Source organism: Sarcophilus harrisii, chromosome 1 (assembly GCF_902635505.1).
Source record: "Sarcophilus harrisii chromosome 1, mSarHar1.11, whole genome shotgun sequence".
Taxonomy (NCBI): domain Eukaryota; kingdom Metazoa; phylum Chordata; class Mammalia; order Dasyuromorphia; family Dasyuridae; genus Sarcophilus; species Sarcophilus harrisii.
The window spans coordinates 525,602,519-525,625,160 of NC_045426.1; positions in this window are offsets into that span (position 1 = coordinate 525,602,519).

Below are 22,642 nucleotides of genomic sequence, written 5' to 3' on the forward strand. Positions count from 1 at the left end.
CTTTAGATTCATAGTCTAAATTTATTTATTTAGGCTATTTAAAGTGTAGAACAGTTTTCTCCACCTAGTGTATTTGCAAATTGTCTCCATTCTGATGCCATATCAACGAACCTTAGGGAATGGAATCTAATTTTATTATTGCTTTGCTAATAACCAAGAATTCTTGGTTTCTTCACACAGAAATCTCTATCTACAGAAATCAAAATCATGATAAAAGATCTTTGATAGTTCTTGGATCAGAAAAAATCTTTACACTTTGGCCAAACTTGTGATTGGTCTCTGAACTTAATGTATGTAGTTAAGTCTTTAATATTAGTAGGCTAGTCTTCATATGATAAGCATACAGTCATTTATTAGACCTACACTCAAAACCTTCCCTGCCTGGAAGAACTGCAAGAATCTTTGTTCTGTTGGCAAAGAACTAAGGGTTACCTTCATTCTAAACTTAGGCATTATAAAGTAGGACATTAATCGAGGAATTTTTAAAATTAGCTTCTTTTGTATCCTGTCATACTATAAGACTTTCAGGACCAGAAAAATTCCTTGCTAAGATGCAGAAACAAAAGAATCCCATCTCAGAAATTTCCAAAATAAGAAAAATGGCTCTTAAGATCAAATATAATTAAAAGAAGAAATTCTGAAGAAACAAACACATCTTACAAAAAAAAAAAAAGCTAGTGATATCATATGCATATTTATCCCATACCAAGTACAAAGTCTTTATCATACCATCCTGATAAGAATTTTACTAAATTAAGTAAAATAATTTGGTAAATAATAACACATCTATGCATGTCTTGAAGTTTTATAAAACATTTTCCTCTGAACCTTGTGAACCACATAGTCAAATATAATTATCTTTATTTTATATATATTGTCACTCACTTTCAGGTCTTCAGACTCTAAAATGCTTCTTGAAAAGCTGCTGTGGTTTGATGGAAAGATGATACTGGGTTGGGAATCAAAGGCCAAATTTCAGAATTCTAGTTTTGCCATTTGTCATGTGACTTCTAAAATGAGTTTCTCTAAAATGATTTCTCTCTAAAGCATCTAAATCCCATGATTTCATAAATCAGCTTCAAATAGGACATATTACAAAGAGTGACACAAATGACTTTGGCAGTCTGCTTCTCTTTATTAGTTAATAATTAATCAACAAGTATTAAGAGCCTACCATATCCTATATTATGCTAGGAAACATAAATACAATGAATGAAATAATCTCTACCCACAAAAACTTTACATGTCAATGGGGGAAATAGCAATATTGAAGAAAACAAAAAATAAAGAAAATAAAAACCAAGTAGCTAAATACAACATAGTTTGGACATAAACAGTTGAAGAATTCAGGAAAAGCTTAATGTAAAATTTGATCCATTAAGTGATTCTTGAAAGAAGAGAAAGAATTATTTGAGGCAGAGTTAAGAAAGAAGTTCATTCCAGATATGCAGGAAGGCCAGTTCAAAAACACAGAGATGGAAGATGAAGTGTTCTGTGTGGGAATTAGAGAGAGAAATTTGGCTGGATTGTAGAGTGAGGGAATGAGAAAAATATCCAGTGAGATTATAAAGATAGGTTGGTACCTAAAAGTTAGACAGAAGAGTTTACATTCTATCCAAGAGTTCATAAGGAACCACAAGAATTTATTGATTAGGATAAGAACATTGTCAGATTTTCACTGAAGGAAAATCACTTTAGCAATAGCGTGGAGAGTGGACTGAAGTGAGGAGACATATAAACAATAAGACCAGTTTCAATCAAGGGGTGAAATCATAAGCCAGAATGAGGGATTAGAGGAAAGAAATAGAAATAGCGATTTTAGGCAGTTTTTTCAAGGAATTTGGCTCCAAAGGAAGGGGAGATGTAGGATGAGAGTTTGAAGGGATGGTAGGGTCCAGTGAAAGATTTTAAGGATGGGGATAGTGGTCATGTTTGAAGACAATAGAGAAGGAATCAGTATAGAGAGAGGTTAAAGTTATGGAAGTGATTGAGATGATTTTCTGCCAGAAAAGAGAAAGATATAGAATAAGGACATCTTCAAACAGTCAACACATTAATTCTGCTATGTACAATGTCCTTTTTATGTTCCTAGGAGAATACAAAAATGAATAAAACATGTTCTTTGTGTTCAAACTGCTTATAATCTGATATGGTCAATATGATATATAGATAAATTAGAATAATAAGTTAAGTTAATAAATTATTACAAGGGAGAGCATTTGTATGTTATTCTCAGTTCCTTTTTCTGTAAAAGAGGTTTTCTTATTTTCCTTTTCTAATATGCATAAATATGTACAATTTGATTACTTTGGTTATTTAGTATTCTAATTCTAATGGAGAGTGTGTAGTCACAGACCATGTCATAATAAATATTCACTGAGAGGCACAAAAATTTTTTGTTTGAAATAGGGAACAAATATGTTTACATTGTGGAATCATTCAGTTTCCAATTTTGAAGCCTGATTAAAATGCTAAATGAGTATGAATCTGTGTATATGTGTGTATTTATTTATTTTAGATAATCCATATGCAATATGGAAAAAAAGGCATATCTAGTTTGTCATATGCATACACTGCAGTCTTTCCCAGGAGCCAAAAACTGGTTTGCTCATCAGCTGAACATTGTTTTCAGAAACTTGAAAATTGTAAAGTCATGGATAATTGATTCCATGGTTGCTTATATCCTAAAGCTATGTGGGTGCCATAAAAACTTATAGTAATTGCTTTCTTAAACTTACAGCAACATGCCTCAGTTAATGTTAAGATTTAAGGAATGCAAAGTTTTTCAGATATTATCCATGCAATCTTTTAGTGTTTTATGCTCAATAGTATTTGTTTTATTTCATAACTGCCACAGTAAATAAATCTGAAATATGGACAGCTCAATGAACAACATGTCTTCTATTGTAATATTGCTCTTCAGGCAAGTTTTGGCTCTTTTGCTACAAAATGACTCATGAATTACTTTGTCAATACTAGCTTTTAATTTATTGTTCATTTATGGAATCATTAGTGCATCTTAAACTATTCATATTGTTATGTCTTCTACATTGTCTTAGTCTGAAAAGCGAACAACTTTAAAACTACTTTAAGATAATGTCTTTTTCTAATGTCAGATTCTAGCCTGGCACAATATAAAGAAGACCCTAATACCACTCCTTTAATAGATTTTAGGGGCCCTATCAAAATACTCTTAAATTAATTTTTGATCTACTAATATGAGTGGACTGGTGAATAAATATTTTCTTCATGGAATTTCTATGAATCTCTTTCCTTTCATTGCCAATTAATAGTAAGATATCTTTATTTGTTCACTGTATTTCCTTTACTTCTAGCATCTTTTAGTCTGGTATATGTTATTATATTACTTATTGAAACTTCATTCTCCATTGTCACTTGTGACTCTCTAAACATTAAATCCAAATATACTTTGTTATCAGTTCTTATTTTCCTCAACCTTTTATAACGTTTAACTATCAATGATCTCCTCTTGCTTCCTAACTCTGAACATTCCCCAAAGTTTAGCCCTCAGTTGTCTACTCTTCTCTCTTTATACTCTTTTACTCAGAGAATTAATTCATCCTCTAAGTTTCACTTATTAATTCTGTGCAGATGACTCTCACATCTTTATCTCCATATCTTACTCTCTCCCAAGGTTTAACTATGTATCTCAGTGTCCTTTCATTGTCCTACTGTCAACCCAAATTTATTTATTTTGTAAAAAAATATTTTATTTTTTACAATTACATGTAAAAATAGTTTTCAACATTCTTTTTTTCTTCCTTTCTCTTTCTACACCCTCCCCAAGATGACAAACAAATCTTTTTATGTGTCAACCCAAATTTAAATAAAATTAAAATCATCTTATCATCTCATATTGGTTTTGTTATTTCTGTCAGTGTTGTTATCATTCTTCCAGTTATCCAGGCATCTGATTTTTGCATTTTTACTAATTCCCTCCATCTCTTATTATCACTATCTAGTCAGCAAGAATTGCAGATTCTTCATAGTACTACTTATATTTATTATTTTCTATTTCATTGTATTCTCATTGCTACCCCCTTACTCAAAACTTTAATGCAGATTTTTTTTAAGTTTTTTTCATAACCTAGAAAATTATCAATAACACAAACATTTCCTAATACAAAGAAGGCCAGAAAAGGGGGGTTATAAATAAAACTGAATCTGTAAGCTATAGATTGTTTTTTAATTTTAAAAAATTTAGTATGATAATGCCAATATTGCTCTACTTCCTGCGTCCCCTTCTTAACTTCTTCTAACTCTTTTACATCTATTTGCTATGTTTCATTTTTACTTTTTTTTCTTGGACAAGACATTTCATGATAAATCCCTTACACTGAATTCCATTATACAATAGCAAAATTCACAGTCTTTGAAAATTGATAAAAGATAGGGGAAAAAATCATACCCTTCAGTTAAAATAAATTTTAAGCATATTTAAGGATTAACACATTTTCCTAAGAATCTGTTTCCTAAGTATGCCCCAGCAAGAAAGACTGTTTATGGAATGACCAACAAAATTTTAACTTCTGTAAAAGTTTTTTTTAGTCTATTTTATATTAAGTTTTAACTATATTTTCAAAATAGCCAGTCTCTGTAACTCTAATAAAGGAGATTAGAGTTACAGAGACTGGCTATTTTGAAAGTATAGTTAAAATTTAACATAACCTTACCCAAATTAAAATCAGAAACTCTCAAGATGAAAAAGTAAAAAGGATTTATTACCAGAAAGGGCAGTCCCAACTACAGCAGCGTTGGTATAGGAGTGCAAAGCATAAGCTAAGAAACTCAGGATTATGTAGACTCTAATGCAGAAGCCCCCATTCTCTTCCGACCTTTTCTCTTATTGGCTAGAAGTCCATGCTTACATTCTAAAACTGGGAAATCTACCCAGAGAATAAAAATCTACCCAGAGACAAGAATACTAGCCAATGACACACTCTTTACTATATTAGGACCTTAATGCTAATTGTGTGGAAAGGGCAGGGGGAGCAGGAGGGAAATATATGTTTATCTAAGATAAGCAAACATCTGAGGTGTGTGGGTATAGCACAAGTTGCTATTTTAGATTTTCAAGTTATAATTAGGGTATAGGTTGAGGCCACGAAAGGTATTCACTCAGTTTATTCCATTCATTTGTATATATTAGATAGATTGATATGAGTTTTCAACTTAGAATTTTGTAATTACAAAAAAAAAAAAAACAACAAAAAAAGAATTTTGTAATTACAAGTGATGAATCAATATTGCTTGCTATAGAACATGATCATAAATGTGAACATTTTGATAAAAATATATTAATAAGTAAGCCCTTGTCAGAATATTTGTGAATGAGAAGTTTATCCTCCTTCTATATCTCCCTCTATTCTTCACTTATCTGTCTGAGCCCTATGGCAGCACAGAGTGCTGTTCACACTGATTTCCCAACCAGGACAGGCTTCTGCCCTTTGGTTATCTGTGCCTCTAGAGCAGGGAATAGGGAGTGGGGAGGGGTGAGGAGGATATGGAGTTAAACCCATAGTCATGGGCTAGCTTGTGTAACCCTGATGGTGGGTATAGCAGGGATAATAAAGAGAATGCTGATTAAATTGAATTACAGTGATTTAGCCTTTTCTGCTATCAATATATCTTTGTGGTTCTTGAGGTTTTACACTGTGGAGTGAGCTGAATTTCCTTCTCTCTTGTCCATACTTCCTAATTTGGAGAAGACTGAGAGAGGTTGTAAAGTTTAGAGAAAATGTCTAGTATGCTAATTTGTTAGTCATATAACCTGCAAGTTCTCTCTACTTACTTGTATGCTTATTTCATTGCTCTGGCTGATGTGTAATCTTCCTGAGACCCTTCAGAGACAAGTTTTATTCATCATTGTATCCCTGGCAGTACCTTACTCAATATTTATGCATTGGGTTGATTTGGATAATGTCAGTGAAGAGTATTTTTCCCCACCACCAATTCAAGACATCACACACCTGCAATATTTTCATTCTGTTTTTGTCCTGTTTTCTTATTTTAACTAGACTACTGATAGGCTGGCCAAAACCTATGCTTGTCAGGGGTCCAAGCTGAGATTAATTCAGCTCAAAGGCTATGGGAACTTTTATATGCTGCCCATTCTCATCAAAAAGAAGAAAAAGGGCATGACGGGAAGCTTACCCAGAATGCAGGAGAAATCAGAGTCAATAGTCTTATATTACTTTGCTGTTTCCCAGGATAGAGGACTGGTTCTTATTTTGTTTGGCTCAGGGCAGGCTAGCCTTTTTCAAAAATATATCACCCCTTTGAGCCATCAGTGCTGACAAGCTTTTGTAGCATCTGGAAATCAAATCTCTCTGTATTTCTTGTATCTAATCATATACCAAGTAAACCTTAGCTCATCTGAGAGAGATAGGGTGAAAGAGTAGACAGACCACTAGACTTGGGGTGTTCAAGTTCTGTCTCAGAACTCAAAAACTTCATAGCTGTGTGATCCTAAGTAAATCATTTAATTTATCTCAGCTTCCATTTCTTCTATTTGTAAAAAAAACAAAACAAAAACTTCACAGTGTTTATAAGGATCAAATGAAGTAACATATGTGATGTGTTTTGCAAACATTAAAGGGTGATATAAATGCCAGCTATTACTATTATAAGCAGATAGAGTGCTGGGCCTTGGCCTGGGCCTTTCTTCTAGGAAATTAGGGTCTTTCAAGACTGTATCAAGTCCAATCAAATCTGAATGCAAACCATTGTGATACCTTCCCTCTAAAATTACCTCTAGTTTTGTTGTTGCTTTTGTTTGTTTGTTTTTGAAAAAATGGGAAATGACATCCTTAACACTTAGGATAGAGCCTGAAACATAGTAAGTAATGTATAAATGTTTATTAGCTGACTATTAAAAGATCCAGAGTAAAGGAGTCTTTTACTTGAGAAATAGCATTAGCCCCACCAAGTCCAGAAATTATTATTGTTGAGTATAAAGTTTTAAAGCACTTTGGCATGTGGTTGAAGTTCTATTAAAGCCCATTGTAGGAAATATACCAATTTGCCATTATAATTCAATGATGATTCAAATTTTTAAAAGTAATATCTTTGGCATTTTTTAATCATCTAAACTAGAAACATGTTGTAGTACAAACACTATATTTAAATTATAGAATCTGTATTTAGAATTGCAAATTTGCTATTTAATATCTGTACAACTTTAGGCATAGTCACTTCATCTCTCTGTCCTTCAGTTTTCCTTAAAATTAAGTGGTTGGACTGGATGATCTCTTCCAGTCTTAAATCTTATGATCCTATAAATGAAGGCAAGTGGAGTTCTTTTTAGCTTCACATCCTCCATTACCTATTGGTCATTTCAAATTGGATGGCCCTGAGACATCTCCAACTCATGTATGAAACTGAAATCTGTTCCCCCTATGTCTACATCTCTTCTGAACTTTATTATTACTGTTATGGCCTCTACTGAGAGCTCAGTCACCTAGGTCTATAAATTCACTATCATATTCAATTCACTCATATATCTAACCGATCATTAAATCTTGTTTTTTCTACTTTTACAACACCTATTGTATATGTTTCCTTCTCTCTACTCTCATGGTTACCACTTGGATCTTTGTTAACTCTTGCTTAAATGATTTTAATAGTTTTCTATTTGGACTCCACATTTCAAGTCTCTTCCCACTCTGAACCATCTTCATGTAGCTGACAAAGTGTTTTTCTTTTTCTTTTTCCCATTAACAAGTACTTATTTTCTCTTCCTCTCTTAGCTTCCTCAATTAAAAAAAAAGAAAGAAATATTTATAACAAATATACTCAGAAAAGCAAAGTAAATCCCTATATAACCAAAGAGATTTTCCTAATACTGCCTTGCTATTCAGTAAAATCAAGCACCTCTATTATCTCCAGAATATAAAGAATGTTGGCACTTAAAGCTTTTCATAACTGGGTTCCTTTCTGTTTTTCTGGTTTTCTTACAGCTTTCTCCCTTTCTGCACTGAGCAGTACAAGCATACTGGTCTTACTTTTCTCATACATATCACTCCCTTTCCCATTTCCATGCTTTTGTACAGTTTGTTCCCTATGTCTAGAAGACTTTTCTTCCTCACTTCTGCTTGGAATCCTTGGCTTCTTTCAAGAGTCAGCTGTAAAACCATCTGCTACAGTAAGCCTTTCCTAGTCAAAAGTTACCTTCTTTCTACTCCAGCACAGAGCAGAGAAACCAAAAGGGACTCGACAAGTGTCCTGGGGCAAAGCCAGTTGGCACGCAGCTCAGCCATACTACCCCTGGCCCCAGCCAGAGAACTTTCCCCAGAAGGGAATAAAGGCAGGGCTGAAGTATGGGGGATGTTCAGGGGAAGACTAGCACCTCAGGTGCTAGCCCTTTTCAAGGCTGCTCATCCACCTTTGGGGTCCACATCTCACCCAACTCTCGCTGGTGGCTCCAAGAATGAGGGTAACTGACAGGAATCAAAACCCTTTGATAAGTTGGGAAATGTGTATCCCAGATGTGTGAAGACCTCTCCCTATGGAAGGGGCAGATGAGATTCATTTATTCCAATGGCTAGGAAGATGGACCAGCAGGCATTGTGGTGTACTTGGAGTTTGGTAAGACACTGGAGATGACAGGGTCATTTTCTGCATCCTGGGTCACTACCAGTCATTTGGACTTTTTGTCTTGTCCCTGGACTTTAATGATTCTGAAAGACAGAGACTGATAACTTTGTACAACTGCCTCATTTAAACCCAGTAATCAAGACATCAACTCCCATGATATGATTGATCTTTGAAAATGAAAGATGAATCTTTCTAATTAGAATGCAAGTTCCTTAAAGGAAGGGTCTGTTTTTGCCTCTTTTGTATATCTTATTAGTTAGTATTAGTTACTAACATTAATAAATGTTTATCAATTGATTGATGTGAAGCTCTCTTTAAACCAATAGGAGGATTACTTAAAGAAAGAATAGCTCTCAACCTCCCTCTATACTACTTCACTTGGTGATACCATCAGTTGGATTTAATTACCATGAATTTAATTATCATATCTATACTGAAGACTTTCAGATCTACTCATCTTCCCCCAACCTTTCTTTGAATTCCTATCTTGCATCTCCAACTGCCTTTAAGACATCTCTAACTGAAAGTCCAGTAGACATCTTAAACTCAACATGCCCAAAACAGTCTTTCTCCTCTTACTTCTGATATTACTTGTAGAAGACTATACTATCCTCCCAGTTCCTTAGTCTCTCAAGCTAGAAGTCACACTTTACTCTTCACTATATCTCATCCTCCATATCTAATTTGTTGTTCTGCAATTTCACTTTTGCAACATCTCTCAAATTTGCTCCCTTCTCCTCTGTGACAATGCCATCTCTCATGCTTGGATTATTACAATAACCTGCTGGTAGTTGCTCTGCTTCAATTCTCCCTGATCTAATCTATCCTTCACTGAGCTATTAAAGAGATTTTCATTAAACATAGAGTCAACAACCCCCATCCCCACTCAATGAATTCCAGTGGCTTCCTAGTACCTCCAGAATAAAAGTCTGGCATTTATAACCTAACTTCATTCTATCTCATTCAAGTTTTCTCACACCTTACTTCTTAACTGGTTCTCTTTGATCCAGTAATACTGGCCTCCTAGTTATTCCTTAAATAAGATAGCTTAGCTCCCAATTTCACTGGCTGTCCTTTCTCCCTGAAATCCTCTTCTTCCTCAACTCTGCCTCCTGACTTCCCTGGCTTCATTTTCACTGGCTGTCCTTTCTCCCTGAAATGCTCTTCTTCCTCAACTCTGCCTCCTGACTTCCCTGGCTTCGTTTACATGTGAATAAAATTCAGTTTTTTACAAAGCCTTTTCTAATGCTTCTTAAGTCTAATGCTAACTTACTTCTGCAAATTATTTCCTATTTATTTATCTTGTATATATATTATTACACATATTTGTTTGCATGTTGTCTCCCCCATTAGATTGTAAGCTCTCTGAGGGCAACGACTTTCTTTTTGCCTCTTTTCTATTCCCAATGCAGTACATAGTAGGTACTTAATAAATGTTCATTTTATTAATTAGTGTTGTTATATAGCCATATCCAAAGCTTCATGATCCTATTTGAGGTTTTCTTGGCAAAGATACTAGAGTGGTTTGCCTTTTCCTTGTGGGGCTTATTTTACATATGAGGAAACAAGGTTAAGTGACTTGTTCAAGTTCGAACAGCTAGTAAGTGTTTACAGGAGAATTTGAAATCAGAGCCTTTGGACTCCAGGCTCAGCACACTATTTATTATGCTTCTTAGCTTCCCCATTAATTGAAATGTAAAATTAAAGTGGCCCATTCCCTAAAGCCTCAATTAATGGCCTGATGTCAATATAAATCAGATCTGCCAGAACAAAGTTCTAACACATCACTTAAGCCATAGATAACATAAAAACTATTTTTAAGATAATTCCACCAGTTAAAAAGATCTTAAGTCAAGATGAACAACTAATGAGTTGTACTGATGCCAACAAATTGACATTTGTATTCTCAGCTCAGATTTCTTACCAGATACATAATCATATATAAGATCTAATTATTATAAAATTTTTTACTTAATGGTATGATCAGTGGTTCCCTTAAATACAAATGTAACTTACAATTCTTGCATTCCAGACAAGTAACACTTTCTAATACCATGTGACTGAGTGTAAGCTAATATAATATCTTGCATCCTAAATTTTACCACCTCTACCAAAAGAAAGGAAATGCATTTCAGCATCAGTTATTTGAAAACAAATTAATCATTATTCTTGATATGCTTTCTGTTGACTTTTAGTAATCTCTTTTCTGTTATGTGTATAGTTCTGCTGGTATTACTTTCTTAGCTCTTTATCAGTTCACACATCTTTGCATGTTTCTTTGAATTACTCATATTCATCATTCTTGATGGTATAATAATGTTGCATTTCATAAATGTACCCCAATTTGTTTGACCATTTCACGATTCAAGAATGTGACTTTTGTTTACAATTCTTTAAAAAAATGTGGCCAGACATAGCAGTATTTTTAGATGGCCAGAGGTTTAAAATGAGTAGGAGTTCATATAGAGGCCATATGCTTTGCATTCTGAAAATATCCTTGTGAAATTAAATGTGCGCTTTTTTGTATCAGCAAAACATCATATTAAGTAACAGGATAAAGAATACATATGGCAGTGGTTGGTGACAGTTCCCATTCTGACATATAGTCCTACTTATGACAACATAAGAATTCTCAAATGTTATAAAATTAAGGCAGTTCTGTTTATTCCAAAATAATCAGACCAACTAAATAGGGATTGCAGTTATTTGCAAACTGATGGAAACCATAGTGTATATATGAGTCTGCTGAGAGGAGAGAAAAGCATTTATAGTCATATTTCTCCTTAACCAGATTTACCACATTTCATTACTTCGCTGCCTACTTGTGCTCTGTGGTCTCTGAGGAAATAACTGGATGCAACTGAGAACAAAAACAATATGAAGTAGGAAATTCAATACCCCAGGTTGCATATACCCAATCAGGTCACACAGAGACCAAATTTAGTTCTAGTTAACCTGATTTCGAGTGCATTTGGATCTCTAGGCTATGAGAAACAGAGAGCTTGCTATATATGATCAGTAAATAAATGTATTACGACACATCTATTACCTCTCCCTGGTGTTCAGAAGCATTCATATGCCATGTGCAGTGACTATTTCCAAAACTCATTGCTATCATAAGTGTATTGGGAAATAAATTTGACAAACAAAGGATTTAATTCATCTAAGATGAACAGTAACTGACTTGTCCCCCAATCCCCACTTCCCCTAGGCCTATCAAATATGATGCTCACCACTGAGCATCCTTTCCAGGTGAGAGGGAATTGCAATAAGTTCAGATCATACAATTCAAATAGCTCAAATCTGACTTCAGTCACAGCTTTCATCATCACCTACTCCTTTATAACTAGTGCCTGCCATGGGAGGGCTCTAAAGGTAGGAGTTACAAACCAGCACCAACATGGATGTGTAGGTAGGGTTTTGCCTGGCTAGACACTGTGCAGAATTCAGGGATTTGGTGGATTCATATAGAAAAGAGAGGAATATGGATAGATCAGGAGGATATAAGACAATGGCCTTATCCCTTTTGGGGTATGCCCTTTCACTTAGCCTTTGTTCTTGCCCAACTTTATTTGTAGCTAGTTAGGGGGAATACTGGGGGAAAAAATGGGCTTTATACTACGTCTCCAAGAAGAGTGCCATGATGGAAGGAGAGGGGGTGATGCTACTGTAATATAAATATAAAGGACATGATTTTTTTAAAAAAGTATTTTTAAAGAGAAAAAACATAATTATTCTTAAGCGAGTGAGACTTTCTGACAACTATATCTCATTAGATAAATAAGCAAAGAGCCAAAATATGGCCCTTAAGAACAGAAGCTCAAGTGATGATACCAGAGAGCAGTGATTATAAAGTTCAGTGGAGACTCCATATTCAGAATAGTGGGATGATATCACAAGAAACAATAGGGAGAAAGTCAGAGCTAGATGGATACTCCACATATGTCAAGGTTGAGGAGAGAAGAAGTTTTGGAGGGCCACAATTCTGGCTTCATATTAAGCTTTTAAGGGTATGATTCAGTCAGATGAAACTTTTCTTTGCTTATCTACTTGCGGTTATCTACTTGGCAGATTAAACCAACCATTACCACCACCTATCATAGACAAATTCAGCCCAAACTCTAAATCATACAACTACCAAAATAAAATTTTCTAATTTTTTTAGTCTATGAAGGGAAGATTCATCTTTGCTATCTAGTCTAGTAATCCATCATTTCAGGCATTTGCTTCAATCATTCCTCTCCCCTTTTGCATTATGCATACATCCTAAGAATCTTTCCTTCTCTTCAGATCAAAATTATCATGTCCACCTTCCACCAAAAATTGTAAAAGAAAGTTGGAATAAATTAAATATATCTTCCTGTTATTCCAAAACTTCCCAATACTAATTAGGAAATTAGAGTATGTGTTTAATTATAGGAACCTACTACCCTTTTATTGTTGTAATTTAATTTCCTATCCATGAAAAATCTATGACAAAACAGGAAATAAGACATTTTAAAATTTTTAGATTGAAACTGAATTTGACTTTCTTCTATTTTTTTTTTTGCAAAAGATAGGAATGGCATTATTTGAATCTCAAATACAGATTTAATTCTGTCTTTAGTTTTCTTTTCTATGGTATAACTTCTTTATATTGAGCTTTGGTTTGTTTCATTCAGGCATGTTGTCAGATTATTACTCATGATATTTTCAGGGGTAAATCACCTATTTGCCTTTGGCCATTGGAGGCTAAAAATTAAGGAATTCCTGTTATACAAGTAGAACTGGAATTCAGCCCAAACTCCTTTTTATCTCAGTACTTTCATAGTAATAATGATGACTGAATCAACAGGCCCATGAAATCTTGAAAGAGAATGCCAACTTTTCACTTAGAATCACAAAAAGTTAGAGCTAGATGAGATAATTTCATATACCTTGAATAGTGATGACAGATGATTTTTTTTCAATAATGGATGTTTAAATAACTACAAGAAGTTCTGTCTTCATAGACTCTGAACTTCAGAGCTGCAAAACACTTCAGATACCAAAGCCAACTTGAACTTGAAAAGGGATTGACATCATAATTTAAAAGTGATCTTCCAGCCTATGCTAATGAATCTCAATTGAGGGTGTCCTCTGCCTTACAATAGCACTACCTCCTAAAACAGCCCATTTTGCTTTGGATAGAGTTTATTATTAAGAATTTTTTCTTTATAGCCTGTCCCATTTTGCAACAATAACCATTGCAAAGTCAACCCAATACTAGTTCCACCCTCTGGAGAATAGCAAAATCAATCTAATCCCTCATCTACTTTACAGCCTTTCAAATATCTGACAACAACTAGCACGTCTCCCCCAAGTCTAGTCTTAAATATAGGCTAAGAATCACTAGTTCTTTTGGGGGATCTTTATATGGCAAGACCTCAAGTTTCTTCACTATTTTCATTGTCTTTCTCTAGAGACTCTCAAGATTATCAGTGTCCTTCCTGAAATAAAACACCATCAATTAAATATAATGATCTAGAAATTGTCTAATAAAGCAGAGAACAGGAGTATTATCATTCCCTAATTCCTGGTTACTCTGATTTATTGGCAGCTGTTTGCTCTTGAATTCATAGATCTTGTAAAATCTCTACATCTTTTTCAGAAAAACTGCAAGCTTTCATACTTCTCTCATCATGTATTTATGAAGTTGATTTTTTTTAACCCAAGAAAAAGAGTTTACATTTGTCTCTATAAAATTATTTGGGAAAAGATCTTAAAGAAGGGAAAGGGAGCTGAATGTGCAAAAATGTTTGTGGCAGCCCTTTTTGTAGTGGCTAAAAATTGGAAATTGAATGGTTGCCCATCAATTGGAGAATGGCTGAGTAAATTATGGTAAATGAATGTTATAGGATATTATTTTTCTGTAAGAAATGACCAGCAGGATGAATACAGAGAGGTTTTAAGAGACTTACATGAACTGATGCTAAGTGAAATGAACAGAATCAAGAGATCATTATACACTTCAACAACAACACTACATGAGGATCAATTCTGATGGAAGTGGCTGTCTTTGGCAATGAGAGGATCCAATTCAGTTCCAATTGATCAGTGATGAACAGAACCAGCTACACGCAGCGAAAGAACACTGGGAAATGAATGTGGACTGCTTGTATTTTTGTTTTTCTTCCCAGATTATTTTTACCTTTCTAAATCTGATTTTTCTTGTGCAATAAGAGAACTGTATAAATATGTATACATATATTGGATTGAACATATATTTTAACATATTTAACATGTATCGGTCTACCTGCCATCTAGGGGAGAGAGTGGAGGGAAGGAAGGGAAAAGTTGGAACAGAAGTGATTGCAAGGGTCAATGTTGAAAAATTACCCGTGCATGTGTTCTGTCAATAAAAAGCTATAATAATAAAAAATTATTTGGGGAATGGGGTGGGAAGGATAGATCTTTTAGTGTTCTTATTCAGTTATCCAATATGTTCCCATCTTTTCATCATCTACAAGTTTAACAATCATGCTTTTATCCAAGAAATGGACAAAAATGAAAGAGAATCCCCAGGATACTTCACTAGTATCTCCTTACAAATTGTTCTTAAACATTAATAACTATGTTTTGGATTTCAGCCAATTAGTTCTGAATCTTCTTAACTCTATTACTACCTAACCCATATGTCTCTTTGTTTTCCACAAGAATATCAGGAAAAATTAGAAAATAGTTTTTGCTAAAATTCACTTCCTTGTAAAAGATATACCATATGAATTATTTGTTTTTGTCATCTCTCTTAGGCTATAAGTATAGTGGTCATTTATTGCCCAACCCTGTTGCTGATAGACATAGAAGCTCTGACCTGTTTCATTTCTCATCTGGTACTGCTTACCTCCCTCCCCCCCCGCTCCTTAGATAGTTGTCTCAAGAGCTTGTCATATTGGTGCTATATTTAATGAAGATATACATACATACATATATATGTACATATTGGACTTTAACTCTATTATAACTCAGTACTCCCAACTCAATGGGTAGACCAGAGTCAACTTCCCTATTAGCAGGGATGACAGGGGTATGCCATGAACCATATCTTTATTTCTTCTTTGGGTGTGAGAAACACATGTTTCTCTGTCTTGAAAGGGGGAAAAAAAGCAGTTCAGAAATCCTTTCTTCAACTTAGTCTAAGGTTACACCTTGCAATCCAGAAAAAAAAAAGCAATCTTGTAAATCATCCTGAAGAAGTGACAGTGAATTCAAAATTAATATTACATGCCCATGATGTGCAAGGTAGTTCAGGTAAGCATGTGAAAAGGTCCTTAATTTAGTCTTTGTAAATAATTTACTTGTAGCTGTGGCTCATCACTTCTGGATTCTTAGGGATCAAGAGATAGAAACATTTAGTTGTAATTAACATATTTTGGCTCATTGCCCCTACCTTGTTCAAAAATAGGAAACTTCTGAAATTAATTCCAGCCTTGCTATTCACTTGTACCCTATCCTAAGAAATGTAGTCAAGATATATTCTTAAAAAAAAAAGTCTGATTCAGGACATAAATGGATAATAAGTCAAAAGAAAATAATATCAGTCACATTCTTAAATGAATCAATTGTCCTACATCCATCTTTAGAGCAACATAAGGAATGAACTTCTATGAGAATCATGCCTTCACTAAACCCAGGTGTAAGCAAGATCTCTGTATTTGTAGAAAATATCAACGTAAATAGCCTTGGTGTAGTTGCTTAAACACTGGTATTTGTTATCTACTCTCTGTGGTTTGTTCAACTCATTCCAAGTTCCAGTGTAGCTTCTACTTTGGTTTAGCTCAGGCAAGAATTGCTACTCCCAGTCACAGCTGTCTCCATGCTGCCAAATCAATTCATCTTTCTTCTTTCTGGTCATAAAACATTGTAAAGATTGCCATTTATTGCAAATTAAAACAACTCACATCTCTCAGATTGGCTAACCTGACAAGAAATGTTGGAGGGGATGTGGGGAAACTGGGACACTAATACATTGTTGGTGGAATTGTGAAATGATCCAACCATTCTGGAGAGCAGTTTAGAACCATGCCCAAAGGGCTATAAAACTGTGCATATCTTTGGACCCAGCAGTGCCATTACTGGTCTGTATTCCAAGGAAATCCTAAAGGAAGAAAAAGGACCCACATCTGCAAAAATGTTTGTAGCAGCTCTTTTTGAGGTAGCAAAGAATTGGAAAATGAGTAGATGCCCATCAGCTCAGGAATGACTGAACAAGTACATGAAGGTAATGGAATATTATTGCTCTATTAAAAATGATGAATAAACTGATTATAGAAAAGCCTAGAAAAATTTACATGAACTAATGTTGAGTGAAATAAGCAGAACCAGGAATACTTTATACACAATAACAGCAAGAATGTGCGATGACCAACTGTGAAAGGCTTGGTTCTTCTCAGTAGTTCAGTGAGCCAAAGCAAACCCAAAAGACTTTGGACAGAAAATGACAGCTACATCCAGAAAAAGAACTAAGGAAACTGAATGTAAATCAACACATGCTATGTTCATTTCTTTTTTCAGTTTTTTATCTCTCCTATGGTTTTTCTCCTTTGCTCTGATTTTTCTCTCCCAACATGATTCATAAGGCAATATGTGTTAAAAAATAAATAAATTTACTACAATAATAAAAGACTGCTATTTCTTCTCCATACTCTTGATGGTTGTGGTGGTGAGGAATGCAATCTTTTTTCTTGGTCTTTTCACTATGAGAGACCCCATTATTTTAGGTCTAAAGCAAACTTCCTTAAGCCATTAGTAGGGAAAAACTTCTTTTCCCACATACTGTAACCCAAGTCCCCAACACCCACATATATAGTGATCCTTCCTTCCTCTCAGGCTAGGGAGAATATGAGAGGTATACATAGGCTGACCCTATGCTCTGGGAATTTATAGAACGTCCCCTGCCCCCTCCCACCCCCCAAGTTTCAAACTTTTAAAAAAAGGAGTAGTATCGGCTTGTTCTTTCATGCCCTACAATGTAAGAATCAGCTCAATACAACCTTAAATACCCAACTAGTCGTTCTTTCTGATATTTTCAAATCCCAAAAAACATATTTTGTAAAGGAAAGAATCTGTTTTATACTTTTTATAATCCTTTTTATACTGAAAAAAAATCTTATTGACTCAATAGCACAGAGCTCCTGTACAGTCATTCTGCATAACTATCTAGACAAGTAGCATAAACTCAAGTAGATATGGGGGCCACTAAAACTATATTAGACTCTCCAGAGATGCAAAAATTGACTTAGAAAACCATATATTAACATTATGTTTTCCTATTGAATTTTTATTTATTTTGTCAAACATTTCCCAATTACATTTTAATCTGATTCTGCTCCACTTAAGAGTGTTGAAGGCTATGTATTGATATCTAAGATCAGAACAATATGACAATTTGCTGAAAATGAGAAAATACAATTCACTTCATAAGGAAGATTAATAGCTTACACAGAGTAGCTCAGCCGACCAATAGCAAGACTAGCAAAGAACCAGGTCTTTGGACTTTTAGTCCAATAGTTTCCCCATGATTCAATTTTATTTTAGCATTTATTAAGCACATGTAGAGTAAGGATTGGCCTGGAGTGCAACTCAGAAAACATATATAGAGATGCCTTGGTACCTTTGGCTGACTACTTAGGTACTCTGAGAGGATGAAGCAATCCCATTATGGGTCCCTTGGTTCTGAGATGGCTGCAATGGATATATCCATTTACTAAGTCAAGGAGATTCACCTACCATATATACTTTAAAGGGAGTGGCTCCATCCTTTGGCTCTTTCTCTCTTCTCATCTCTCCGTTATGTCAGAACACTTTTCAACCTCTTCCTATTAGACAGTTAGAGAAGAGGCTTCCTTTTCCCTACTCAGCAGTATAGCATCTTGTACAGACATGGTAGAGGGCACATGCCTTAACTAGAGGGGCCTGAGTCCAGGTCTTAAATGGTTTTTTCTGTTTTGTTTCTGTCTTGAGCATAGGAGACTTGACAATGATCCTGAGATGAAACAAAAGAATAAATAAACTTCTCATTTGAGAGCAAGATGAACTCTCCTCTCAAACCAAGAGAAGAAGAATTTAATTCTTGGAAGGTTCATACTCAGAATCTCAAGCATGTCCAGAGATATGATGAAGCTGGCTTCCCATTCTGAAGTCTTTCTCCTCTCTAGAGTGTCCACTGTCTACCTCCCTCTCTGAAGAAGCCCTGGCACTCAAGAAGTCCTTTACACAAGCATGTAACATCCTGCTCTGCTATTTTCTGTATTAATCAGAGTCATTTGTCTTTTTACAACACCTTAAACTCTCCAAGCTTGAATAGAAGCTGGATTATACTAACACAACACACACAAAAATGAAGATTCCTACCCACCAAAGCTTCTTCTCACCATGCTGAGTTACATCAATTCAGTGTGGTGCAAGTCAATAAACATTTGTTGAGCACTTAACACCTTTTACTGATACAGATCTTAATAACTCAGGAGGTGAGTTGCTGGTGTCCAAATATTCATTATCCAAAATGTGTAAAGCATGCAAGGTACTGAAGTGCAAATAAAAAAAAACAAAACAATCCCTTGCTCGCAGGGAGTTTACATTCAGCTGAGCAGAGAAGGAGCACATGGAAAAAATTAAATATCATATATGAAAAATTGTAAGAGACAGAAAGCACTAGAAGCTTAGGGAAAGAGGAAAGGCTTTTGAGAGAAAATAGCCCCCAATAGAACCTTTGTGATAACAGAGAAACTGAGGCAAGTTGAGTTTGAGTTTTTTAAAAAATCTTTAATGTGGAGAGTTTAAGATAGCTGACCATATGGGATCTTGCCCAAAGCATTTGGTGCAGATAAATCGAGGCAGGGAACTTATATAGAGTTTTAGCTAACTAGGGTTTGCAAACAGAATATATAAGCTGAGTATACAATCTTATAAGGGAAACCAAACCAGATAAGTGGGGAGTGAGGACACTGGGAGGATGGACAAGCCATAATTCCAGAAAAGGATCATAACTTAATTCTGCTATGGTAGGGGTCAAGATAAGAAGGTCGAGGCTGGAGACAGCGAGGAGAGGGGCAATATCAAAAAGAAGGGGAATTATCCAGCAAGAATAGAGATAATGCACTTGGAGTTTTGACACAATGGTATGTAAAGGTTGTCAAAGCTTCAAGGTTTTTCTTGGGCTCTTTTTTTAAACTCAATTTCCAGCCCTAATAGCAAGAAAGAGGGGTGGGGTGGCTATGGGTTATTATCCAAGGCTCAACATATCAAAGGTAGACAAATTCTGAGAAGCAGAGATGAAGGACGGCATCAGAGGTGTGGGGAACTGGTTAAAGCCAATAACCAGAAGCAAGAGATAGAATATCATGTTTTTGGAAGTGTTGGTACTCCAGCCATGTTAGACCTGCTTCCCTCTTCTTTCTGCCCTTGGTGGATTCATCTTATAACAGTTATAATGGGCTATTCTTAGGGCAACAACATTTATGCTTTTATGTGCTGGTTGGACATTTAAAGGAGCCTGGTTCATTCACTATTACCAGCTTTTATCAGCAAATTGCCTGATTCTGCTGCTACAACTTAGTTGTACCATCGTCTCCCTATGCTAGAATAACACTGTCTAACTCTTGCATATGTTCAATACATTTTTATCAACTTGGTGGCCTCCCTATATAAAAAAAGTGTGGTAAAAAACCCACATTATAAAACTTAGGCCTTCAAAGAATATTATAGTTTGTCTTGATTAATATAGTATGCTAAGTAAGAAAAATATTGAAACAGCTTTTCTATTTTCAGAGGAAACAAAAGGAATTTTTGAGGGTAGGGAAATACTATTACATCCTATAGGAGAGGGCCAGAGCATCTTTTTTTGGTTGGTGGTGGGGATTTTTTCCTAACCTATTGTTAAAGTGTCTGTGGTTCAAGATGTATAAAGCATCCTTGGCATTTGAAATTCTAATGTATTCTCCTTAAATCGTTGGGATTTATAAATAACCCAGAAATCCCCAAACGTGCCTGCTGATTTCTTTCCAGATGCTCTGACCCCTTTGCCTTCTGCCTTCTTGCTAATTATAGCCATGTTGGAAAATGTCTGTCCAGCACAATTCTTCTGAATTGCAAATTTAGCCAGTTTCAAACATAACATTTCTTGCTCTTGCTGCAGAAGGGCTTGGAAGATGTTTTGGTCTCATCTATATTCTATGGACAGCCACTATGGAAAAATGAACTAGATCTAACTCCTGCCCTACCAGCTGTCAATCTGTAGGAATCAGAAAGGTAAGAACACAGTGGCCTATAACAACAATTTCATCCAGATTCTGTAATTTACTTTAATTATCCCAGTCTGGCCTTTAAGTCCATCACAATCTGGCTTCCATCTATTTTTTCCAGTGCCATTTCATATTATTTTTCTTCTATGTTCTCCTTTCCAGACAAATTGGCCTGTGACATATCCCTGTACAGGACTAGCATGCTATTTTCTGTCTTTTCATTCCTTTGAACAGATAACTCCCCTTATTCCCACTCCCTACTCACTTCTGCCCCTTGGAACCCCAGCATCTTTTAACATACAGCTCAGGTGCCACATCCTTAAAACCTTTCCAGATTCCAATTCTCTAGTTAATACTCTCTTCCTTTTGAAATTATTTTGAAGAACTTTTATATACTTTATATTTACTCACCTGGGTGTATATTGCATCTTTCTAATAGAGTTCAAGCTTCCTGAGGAACTGGTTAATATTGTTTTCGTCTTTATGTTTCTTTATAATGTAAAGTGCCCATTAGGTACTTAATAAATATTTGTTGAATTGAATTGAATTGGTGGAAGTATCTCAACAATTTTTTAGTTGTCTTTGGGTGTTGGAGATGAAAATTTTCATTACTTCACCAACCTAGATCTAGGCTTCTTTAAACTGTGATCTTGACTCCATATGGACCCCAGTAACTGAATGTAAGGGTCTCAAAAAAATTGGCTGTAGTTAAAGGTATCAAACATTTCACCAAAATTTAATTCCTTATAAAAATAAACAAGCAATCCATCTCATTAGTATACAAATTTGCTTTCATCTTTAATAAATGGTAAAATTACATATGTACCAAAGAATTTCTTTATGATTTATTATAAGTAAATGATTGACTTGTATACCTATTGGGGTCATATAAAAATTTCTCAGGTGAAAAGGAGTCATGAGCAGAAGAAGTTTAAGAAGCCCTGCTCTAGGGCTTAGAAGACCTACTCCAAGCTTAGTTAGGCAGGGCACACAGTCATTGCTATGCTGGAGCCAGCTCTGAGTGTTCAGTGTGAGCATTTACAGCTCAGAAATAATAAATTAGCTACAATTTAACATTATTTATTGTTTTGTTGATGGTCTGGACTTAAGAAAGTATTCATAATGCAGATTAAACTTCAAAGGACATATGCATACTTTTTTCCTTAGAAAATTCAGTCGTTAAACATTTATCTGCACACTCCTAAATTACCACTAAACATTACTTGGGTTCAACAAAGTGCAGTAATTCTGAGATAACTACAAGTTAACAACAACATTATAAATAATGACTAGAACTAGCATTTCCAGAGCATTTTGATTTGCAACATGCTTTATACATGCAGTTGGCAGGGAGGTGTCACAGTAGATAAAGAACTGAGTCTGAAATCTGAAAAACTCATTTTCCTGAGTTCAAATCTGGCCTCAGACATTTATTAATAATTGTGTGATCTTGGACAAGTTGTTTCATCCTATTTACCTCAGTTTCTTCATCTGTTAAATGAGCCATAGAAAGACATGGCAAATTATTACAGAGTCCCCAAGAGTTTTTGGCTACAGTCAAAGGTATCAAACTTTCTACCAAGATTTTATTCCTTATTTAAAAATAAACAAGCACATTCATCTCATTAATATGCAAATTTGCTTTCCTCTTTAATAAATGGTAAAGTTATATGTATACCAAAGAATTTCTTTACAATTTAGTATCGATAAATCAAGAGTTGACCACGACTGAAAAATGACTGATTATATCCATTATCTTGCTTGAG